A 9,263-nucleotide genomic window follows, 5' to 3' on the forward strand; every position below is an offset into this window, starting at 1 on the left:
TATAGAAATATAAACTATTTTAATCGGACGACTCACAGGACTTCCCTTGATTAAACTTTTTTTTATGGATATTTGAGTGTTTTAACAAAATCAGAATTAAGTGATCTTGAGCTCATTGGATTTGTCTCGCAGAGATGCTCTCTTCGACTATGAACTCACCAAATTTGACATTTATTTGACTTTTCAAATGTGCTCGCAAAAACTTTCAAATATGGTTTAACGTTTTAATCAGTGCTTAATTTGATTCGGATTTGATCAATTTTAGTATCATTGGGTCATTCTCGTCGAGCCGGTCAGTTCGATTGTATGTTCGCTTAAATCTTAGCTCTGGATAACTTTTAAACATATTTTGAAATTTCTTTCCTCAACAAATTGGTTCAAGATCTGTGCACTGCATCAAAAAACATGCTGGATGATGAAAATTTGTTGATGGTGTATCATTAATATCTTAACTTTTAAAAAATAAAAAAAAAAGTTAAAATGCTATATATGTGTTTGTATTATATAAGCATGTTAGGTTAATATTTATATTTCTAACAAATTTAATTTAAAATGAGTATAATATTTATATTTTAGAAAAATAATTATATTATATAAGCATGTTAGCTTGCATTCACCTTAACATAAACAAAGAATTTTGAAATCCACTAATTAATAATTTGTTAGGTTTTTTTTTAAATTGTCATAGAAATCCACTAATTAATAATTTGTTAGGTTTTTTTTAAATTGTTTAGGTTTTTTTTTAAATTGTCATACATACATATGTGCATACAAAGTTACGGATCCTTTCATAATTATAATATTCAAATACAATTTATTTTCTTTATAATGGATGATCTTAATATCATTAATAATAAAAATAATAATTCGTTTTTATCGTCGCATTAGTAAAATTTAGTTGATGAGGCTTTAAAGAAAACCAAGGGTACAAAATTTGTAGAATCTGATGATATCCCAATTGAAGTGTGGAAATATTTAGAAGATTTAAGAGTTCCTCAACTAAACAAATAATTTAATATTATTTCAAAAACTAAAAAGATGACTGGGAGTGAAGAAAAAGTATTTTGGTCTCATTTTTAAGAATAAAAGAGATACATGAGAGTATGCATATTGCAAATTAATGAATTCGGTGTCATACTTTAAAATTATGGGTGAGTGTAATTGAAGATAAGTTAAGACATATTACAAAGTTTTCTCAGAGTCAATTTGGATTTTTGCCCGGCAGGTCTACTATTGAAGCTATACATTTATTGTGATGTTTAATGGAGAAGTTCAGAAAAAATAAGGAGGATCTAGATATGATTTTATTGGTTTTGAAAAAAAAACTAATGATGAGGTTCTAAGAGATGTCATTTGAAGAATTATTGGAAGAAAGTTGTTGGTATGACTTATATTCAAGCTATTAAAGATATGTATATAGAAACTGTTACTTGTGTTCGAATAGAAGAGGATTCATCAAATATTTTCATATTTTTCTTGGTTTACATTAGTGATCAAATATTTTCTTATCTTTTTGCTTTAGTTATGGATAGTCTTATTACACTTATAGGAGGATGTACCTTGGTGTATGTTTTTTGCTGATGATATTCTTCTCGTGGATAAGGCAAGAGAAAAAGCTCAGAAAAAACTTGAATTATGGAGGTCTACCTTGGAGGATAAAGTTCTTCATTTGTATAGAACTAAAACTGAATACATGGAATGTAATTTTAATAGCAGTTAGTCCAATGATAGAAATGCAACTATGGGTAATCAGATTATTAAAAGGTGTGAACGCTTTAGATATCTCGAGTCTATTGTCAAAGTGATTGTGATATTGATGGGGATTTTATTAGTAGAGTTCAAGTTGGTTGGTTGAAGTGAAGGAATGCTTCGGGACTATTGTGTGATAGAAAAGTACCACTTAGACTTAAAGGAAAATTTTATAAGATGGTAGTGTGCAATGTTATATGGCACTGAATGTTGACCTTTAAAAGAGAAGTATAGAACTAAGTTAAGTGTTGTTGGGATGAGAATGATTAGGTGGATGAGCGGCTTTACCCTTAGAGACAAAATGTGAAATGAATATATTTGTGATCGGGTTGGTGTAGCTCCAAAGATGGAAAAAATAAAAAAAAGTCGTCCTAGAGGGTTTGGTCACATTAAATGTTGGCCATCTCATGATCTGATTAGAAGAGTAGATGTTTTAGATTCGACTTATGTTAAGAAAGGCAGAGATAGACCCAAGATTCGACTTATGTTAAGAAAGGCAAAGATAGACCCTGAAATGCTTAGACATATTGTATAAAAATGATCATAATTTATTAGAATTAAATGAAAATATGACACTAAATAGGACACAATGGAGAAAAAGGAATCATGCAGCTGACCCCACTTAGCGGGATAAATGTTTTGTTGTTATTGTATAATAGATGATTATTATGTATTATTAAATTATAAAAAAAAATTCCTTACACTTGTAATATATATATATATAGAGAGAGAGAGAGAAATGTACATATGTATATCTGTATAGGTATGTTTGTAAATCTTCCTAAAGAGAAATGTAGTACAGAGAAATTTAATCATATAACAAGCATTCTATTAACTTCCTAATCACCTCACATACATTATAAAATGTTTTCTTCCATAATTAAAATAATCAATTATATATAATTAATAGTAATCATGATGATTAGCACATGATAACACCCATGTTTTTAAAAGGCGTTGAAGACTTTATTATATCGTTTGGTAGCAAAATACTGTATTTAACTAAGCATTCATAAATTAAGAAAATAATAATAAAAGGAGCATTTACATACATACCACACAATTCCTATGTATTTACATATCTAACACTTAAAATTTAATATTTGCATGTATATATAGATAGCAGGTAAATCTTCAGTATCACATCATAATAACACTAACATCAACTTTTAAAATGTTCATGCCTATAGAAATTATCAGATCAAAGATTTGCGACTGTTGAATTCAAAATTGTGTGGGAGACACACCAAAGGAATAAAACACTGTAGAAAAAAGAATGGTAGAGAGAGAGTGAGAGAGAGAGAGAGAGTAGTGATGAACGGTAGAAGCGAGTTTATTCGATAAATGATCCTCATTTATAAGCATAGAGGTACAAATATGAGATTACGTTTATGTCACTGTTTCATCAGGATAATAAGGGCTAATTAGTAAATCTCAGGTATGAAACTAATGAGTTCGTCGGCAGGTCCTTCCGAGTAGGAGTCTACCGATCGATATGATTATGGGCAGACCGATAAGTCAGGCTAGTGATATTTAATTGTAAGAGCCGAAGAACGAAGAGGCCAATCGGTCCGAGAGAACTTTTCTGACATGGTTTGAGCGGGAGATAACTAGTCGGTCGATTCTTCCTCCCTTCGCTGTCGTGTTTTCTTCGAACCATCAAATTTCTCAAGATTTGTACCCACACATTTTTGGTATGCAACGAACATGAAAGAAATGTACAATATGTATATAAGTTTTTAAAAATTAAAATAGAAGTCATATTTCTAACTGCCTATGCCGCATATTTGTTCTCTTTAATTATTACAAATTTGGGTATGTTTGGGACTGATGCATCTATTTGTAGAAACAAATACATACATATATGTATGTATGTATGTATGTATAGGTCCTGAATATCTATAGAAGAAAGAGAAAAGGAGTGCCTCACCTTTAATACTCACAAGATGACAATTTTATCATCTCGGGTGAAAGCCCGGATAATAGTTTGTTGTTGGAGCCCTTTTCTAGATCCTGTGGGAGGGAGAGAGGAAAACTCTCCCATCTTGACTGTTCTCCCTTGTGTTGGCTTATTGCGTGCTCTGCACATGGTGGGTATTGAAGTTTTGGAGGTTATTTTTCTTTTAGAGTATGCTTGTATTTTTTGACCTTTTTTGCGTGTGTTTGTATACCTCGTAAGTCGGTTCTTTGTACCCACTCGCTAAAATTTATCAATATTTTTTGCTTTTAAAAATATAAACTTTATCATTTTTGTGAACAATTTCGGAAGGCTCCGTAGTCACTGTTTCACCAAACAAAAATTTTCACAAACATTGACACACTTCAACACAATCGAGATTCAACGTCTTCTCAGATGAGGCCTAATAATTTAAAGATATTTTCGGCTCTATCGTGCATAGCAGGAGACTTGGAGGTGGAGCGCCACATAAATTTTATAGCTATTAGATTTATTTTGGGTTGAATAAAACATGTAATTAGTTAATCATAATATATATTGCTTTTTGTATTAAAATTAATTTAATAAAACTTTATTCTGATTATATTTTAGTCAAGGAGATCGCCAATAAATTTTCCTTTCTTCGTCTCGATCGGGAGTGGTTCTAATAGTGATTTTCTATTTTTATGATAGAAATTGATGTTTTAACCAGCATGAGACTCGTTCGTATCTGTTATATATAGCGTGCAGTAGCTTATAATGTTTGCTTATTTGAAAGTGACTTATATGTATATAAATTGAACTTCTAACCAACACTGGACAAACCACATAATTGTTATGAATTTACTTATATATAATACCATAAATTTGATATGTATATTTATAACATTTTATTGGCATAAGCCTGTACATAGAAATGTGCATTTCACTTTTAAAAGGTTAATAATAATACTATTTTTAGTGTAGCATTAACTATTTCAGTACTATGCAGGGAAATATTAAAATTTAGTTGCTAGTTCTGTAAATACAAAAGACTTGTGTGGTATGCATATAAATTCGCTATAAAAAAATTTTGATCGAAATATTTTAATTAAAAATTAAATAAAATAGATATGAAAATTATTGAATTATTTGAGATAAATAAGATTGATGAGAGACAGAAGATTCACAGTGGTAGAGTGATTATTTAGCATCTTAGTGCTGCACGAAATCCAACACACACACACACACACACGTAATTAATGAGAAGGGTATAAACACCAGAAGTTTTCACGTGGAAAAAAATAACGGGGTCTAGCTCAGTCAGAACAATCCACCATGAATTTGTGAGTACACATACAAGTTATTGTCCCAAGTGATGGCTACGCAATTATTCAATGTACAGTGTTTGTTGTGCAACGACCGAGAGTGATTGTAGTTGAGAGCCGGTACTGAAGCTTCAATTCACCGTCTTTGAGGTACCTCACAACATAGTGTTAAGGATGATATGCTGCTTCATTATTCCACAACGTACGTTGGGATTCCGCAGTGCATGTTGCGATTCCGTAAGGGTTTTGTTATAACTAGCATGGGGCAGCAGATGATAGTCGACAACAATTGATGAGCGATGACCCAAAAAGAATCCCAGCAGACGATAGTCGAAAACAGTTGATAACTAAACCCCTTTTTATGAAGGGAATAGGGCTTTATTTATAGAGTCTAAGAGAGGCTTATTTGCAAATAAGAAAGAAATCTGGACCACTTCATCGAACAACCCAAAAAGATTCTCTGGACCAGATGGCGTTTGATGGACATTTAAGTGCCTTAACTATGTTGAAATTGAGTGATATTGGGCTCATTGGATTCGACTCATCGAGACACTCGGTTTGACTGTAAGCTCGCCAGGTTTCTAATCTCTGACCTTTCAATTAGCTGTCCAAAGCTTCTAAAAGTAGTTTAATGGCTCGATCTGAGCCCGATTTGACTTGGATATGACCAATCTTGGTGTCATTGTGTCTCTCTCGTCTAGCTAGTTAGTTTGACTATAAGTTTAAGAAATCAGAGTTATGAATGATTTTTAGTTGAAGTTTAAATGTTCATTAGTTAAAAAAGTTGTCTCGAGATTCACGTGAAGCCTCGAGATCGGTGCCAGATGTTAAAAATTTATTGATGACTTATCAAAAAAATATAATTACTATTAAAAAAATTAGTTTTAATCATTTCAAACAAAGTATTTTAAAATTGATGATGACTAAGTTTGAGTAAAAAAAAAGTACGATTTATAAAAAAAATTGATACATGCTGACTTGAAAATCCGATAGGTCAAGGCATGTTTGCTAATTGGTGAAGTGAATCACATGCCAATTTGTCATGAGTTGAGTCAGACACATCAACTCACAAAGTTAGCACGCATATTGAGTTAGATCGAATCAACCCTATTGCTGACTTAATGTGGCTTGGAGAGGAATCTTCAAAAGCTAAATGTTCACCCCAAGTCCTAATCAACTCACAACCTACTAAAGAAACCAATGGATTTGTCAATGACAAGACCAAGAATTTGCTTAATAGGCAATTTAAGCCTTATTTATAACTATCCAAATTAGTTAATCCGACCTCAGCCCACTTGGTAACCCACCTGACCGTAGTACATCAATGTATTGCATGATTATGGGATGTGTTGCAACATCATTCAGAGTTGCAAGATATGTTACACTTTTATACAAATGCAATGAGCATTATAACTTCATATATGTTGTCAGATACTCCTCAACAGTAGGCACCTTTATATAATCTACATTATTGTATTCATTTTATATAGATACTTAATCAAGACCCTCAAATATATAAAAAGATTAGAAAAAAAAGGGGACATAAGTTTTTCTCATTTTACTTATTTTTAAAATATCCATTGTTCATACACGTACACCAATAGATGAATTGGGATCCAACAATACAAATAATGAATTAAGAGAGAGTTTTCATATTGTAATCAAGACATGTATTAGTTGACAATTATATAAGTTTTATTTCCAACAAATAAATATTTTGTTGAGTTTAAATATTAAATATCAAGATTTTCATCTTACCCACAAAAGAGTGGGCTTTTATATTCTAGGCAAATTTTAGAGCTTTTCCTATCATTTATTAAACTAATTATTATTAATATCATCATTTATCAAGCTCTATTTGGTGCACAGTTAATAGCCTTGGAAAAAGAAAGGATATTTTCATTTATAAAAAAAAAATGGAATACCATTCCAACAACGAGAGAGAGGGAGATAGGGAGAGAGAGAGAGAGATAATATTTTGAGATTCCCTTAATTGTTCTAGTGAACTACCAAAATTAGAAGAAAGACAGGACATGAGTTGACTCAAGTCCTTTGCAAGATTTTTACAAATATTTATGAATATATTTGGTAATAATTACTTTCATCACATTGATTTTATATTTTAACTTTCAATTATTTATCAAGTTTTTATTTTTATAAAAACAGCCTTATGAGAATTTAGGACACAGTAACAACAATAACAATAACAAAATAATTCTCATCAATAACTTCCAACAGAAGATTTGTTAATATTGTCATAGTTTCTTTATTGTCTGAAATAAAAATGAGAAGAAAGGTTTAATTGGAATGGATAATCAACAATTTGTCATACGGAAACAACTAATCAAATGGTAAAAACTAAAAAAAAATGTATTGAACCTGCTAAGTACTATTTCTGCAGCCATATCATCTCCTTTGCAGCCTCTGACACTATTATATACTTAGTTTCTACAGTAGACAATGAGATTGTCTTCTACATATTAGAGCTTCATGATACTGCAGTGCCACTAAGAGTATAAATATAACCTGTAGTACTATTTTTTATATCAATTTCTCCAGCTAGATCACCATCAACATAGTCATGTACTTTTGAATTCATTCCTAAGAAATACAAATAAGTTTCTAAAAATCCCTTTAGGTACCTTAAGATTCACTTCGCTGTTTCCAAATGTTTCTTCCCTGTATTACTCATGTATCTGCTAAAAACACCCACTGCAAGGGCAATGTTCGGTCTGGTGCAAACCATATCATACATAAGTAACCCAATAGTTGAAGCGTAAGGAACCTTACTCATGTGGTGTCATTCCTCCTCTGACTTGAATGACTGATTCTTGCTGAGTCTGAAGTGACTGCCCAAGGGTATGCCAACTAGTCTCACTTTATCCATATTGAACATGTTAAGTACCTTTTTCACATACTCAGCTTGAGAGAGTCTCAACATGCCTCTGACTCTACCTATGACAATTCTCATGCCAAGGATTTATTTTACAGCTCCCAAATCCTTCATTGCAGGGTACTGTGACATCTACCTCTTCAGATTTTTGATTTCATCAATACTAGCCTCTCCAATAAGCATATCACCCTGCACTTTGCTTAAAATTATCAAATTTCTTGTATCACTGTCTAGAATTTTGGTTCAGACCATACAAGCTCTTAATCAGTTTGCAAACTGATTCTTTCTTTTCCTGTACCATGAACTCTTCCAATTGGCGCGTGTAGATGTCTTCTTCAAGATCTCCATGAAGAAGGGTTATCTTCACATCCAATTGCTCAAGAAAGAGATCTTTAGTAGTCACCATGTCTTCTTCAAGATCCCCATGAAGAAGGGTTATCTTCACATCCAATTGCGCAAGAAAGAGATCTTTAGTAGTCACCATAGACAATACCATTATGATGGTTGTAAGATTCACCACAGGAGAAAAGATCTTGGAATAATCAATATCATGCTTCTGATGAAAGCCTTTTACAACAAGTTTAGCCTTGTCTTCTTACTACAATCATGTTCAGTCATTACTTGGTACACCCACTTGTTGTGTAATGCCTTCTTCCCTGATGGAAGATCTGTCAGCTCCCATGTTTGATTTTCTAGCAGAGAATTCATCTCCTCCTTCATGGCCAACTCTCATTTGCTTGAATTTGCATCTTGCGAAATTTCTTCATAACTCTGTGGTTCTCCACCATCTGTCAGCAGAATGTAGTTCAAAGTTTGAGAGTAAAGCTGTGGAGAACATCTAGCCCTTTTTGAAGTAGAAGGCTTTGAAGCTAACCACAGAACAATAGGAATGGGTGCCCCGGACCCACTCTCCTCATCACTTCCATCACTGCCCTACACTGTGACCTCTGGTAAGGCATCAAACCTTATCATCTCGGATTCATGAAGAGCCAATTCAGAAAATGTACTGTTCTTGTTCTTGTACATGATCTTCTTATTAAAAATCATATTTCTTATACATGATCTTCCTATGAGCATCAGGATTAATGAGAACATATGAAAGACAACCATAGGTTTTAAAGTGAGAAAATTTGACCTCTTTTCCGCCCTAGATCTCAGGAAATTCACAATCTAGCGTAACAGATGGCAACTTGCTGATCAAATAAATTGCAGTGATGATCGCTTGTTGGCACTATTTTTGGTGTGGAGTTTGCCCGTAAGAAGCTGTCGGTCATCGGAATTGAAATCCCGTTGCCCGCTTCGGAAGGACGTTAAAAAAAAATTTTAATTTTGAAAAAGATAAAGTCAAACTGACCCCATAATTTTCATAGTTTAAATG

Source organism: Phalaenopsis equestris, unplaced genomic scaffold (genome assembly GCF_001263595.1).
Source record: "Phalaenopsis equestris unplaced genomic scaffold, ASM126359v1 Scaffold000400, whole genome shotgun sequence".
NCBI classification, from domain to species: domain Eukaryota; kingdom Viridiplantae; phylum Streptophyta; class Magnoliopsida; order Asparagales; family Orchidaceae; genus Phalaenopsis; species Phalaenopsis equestris.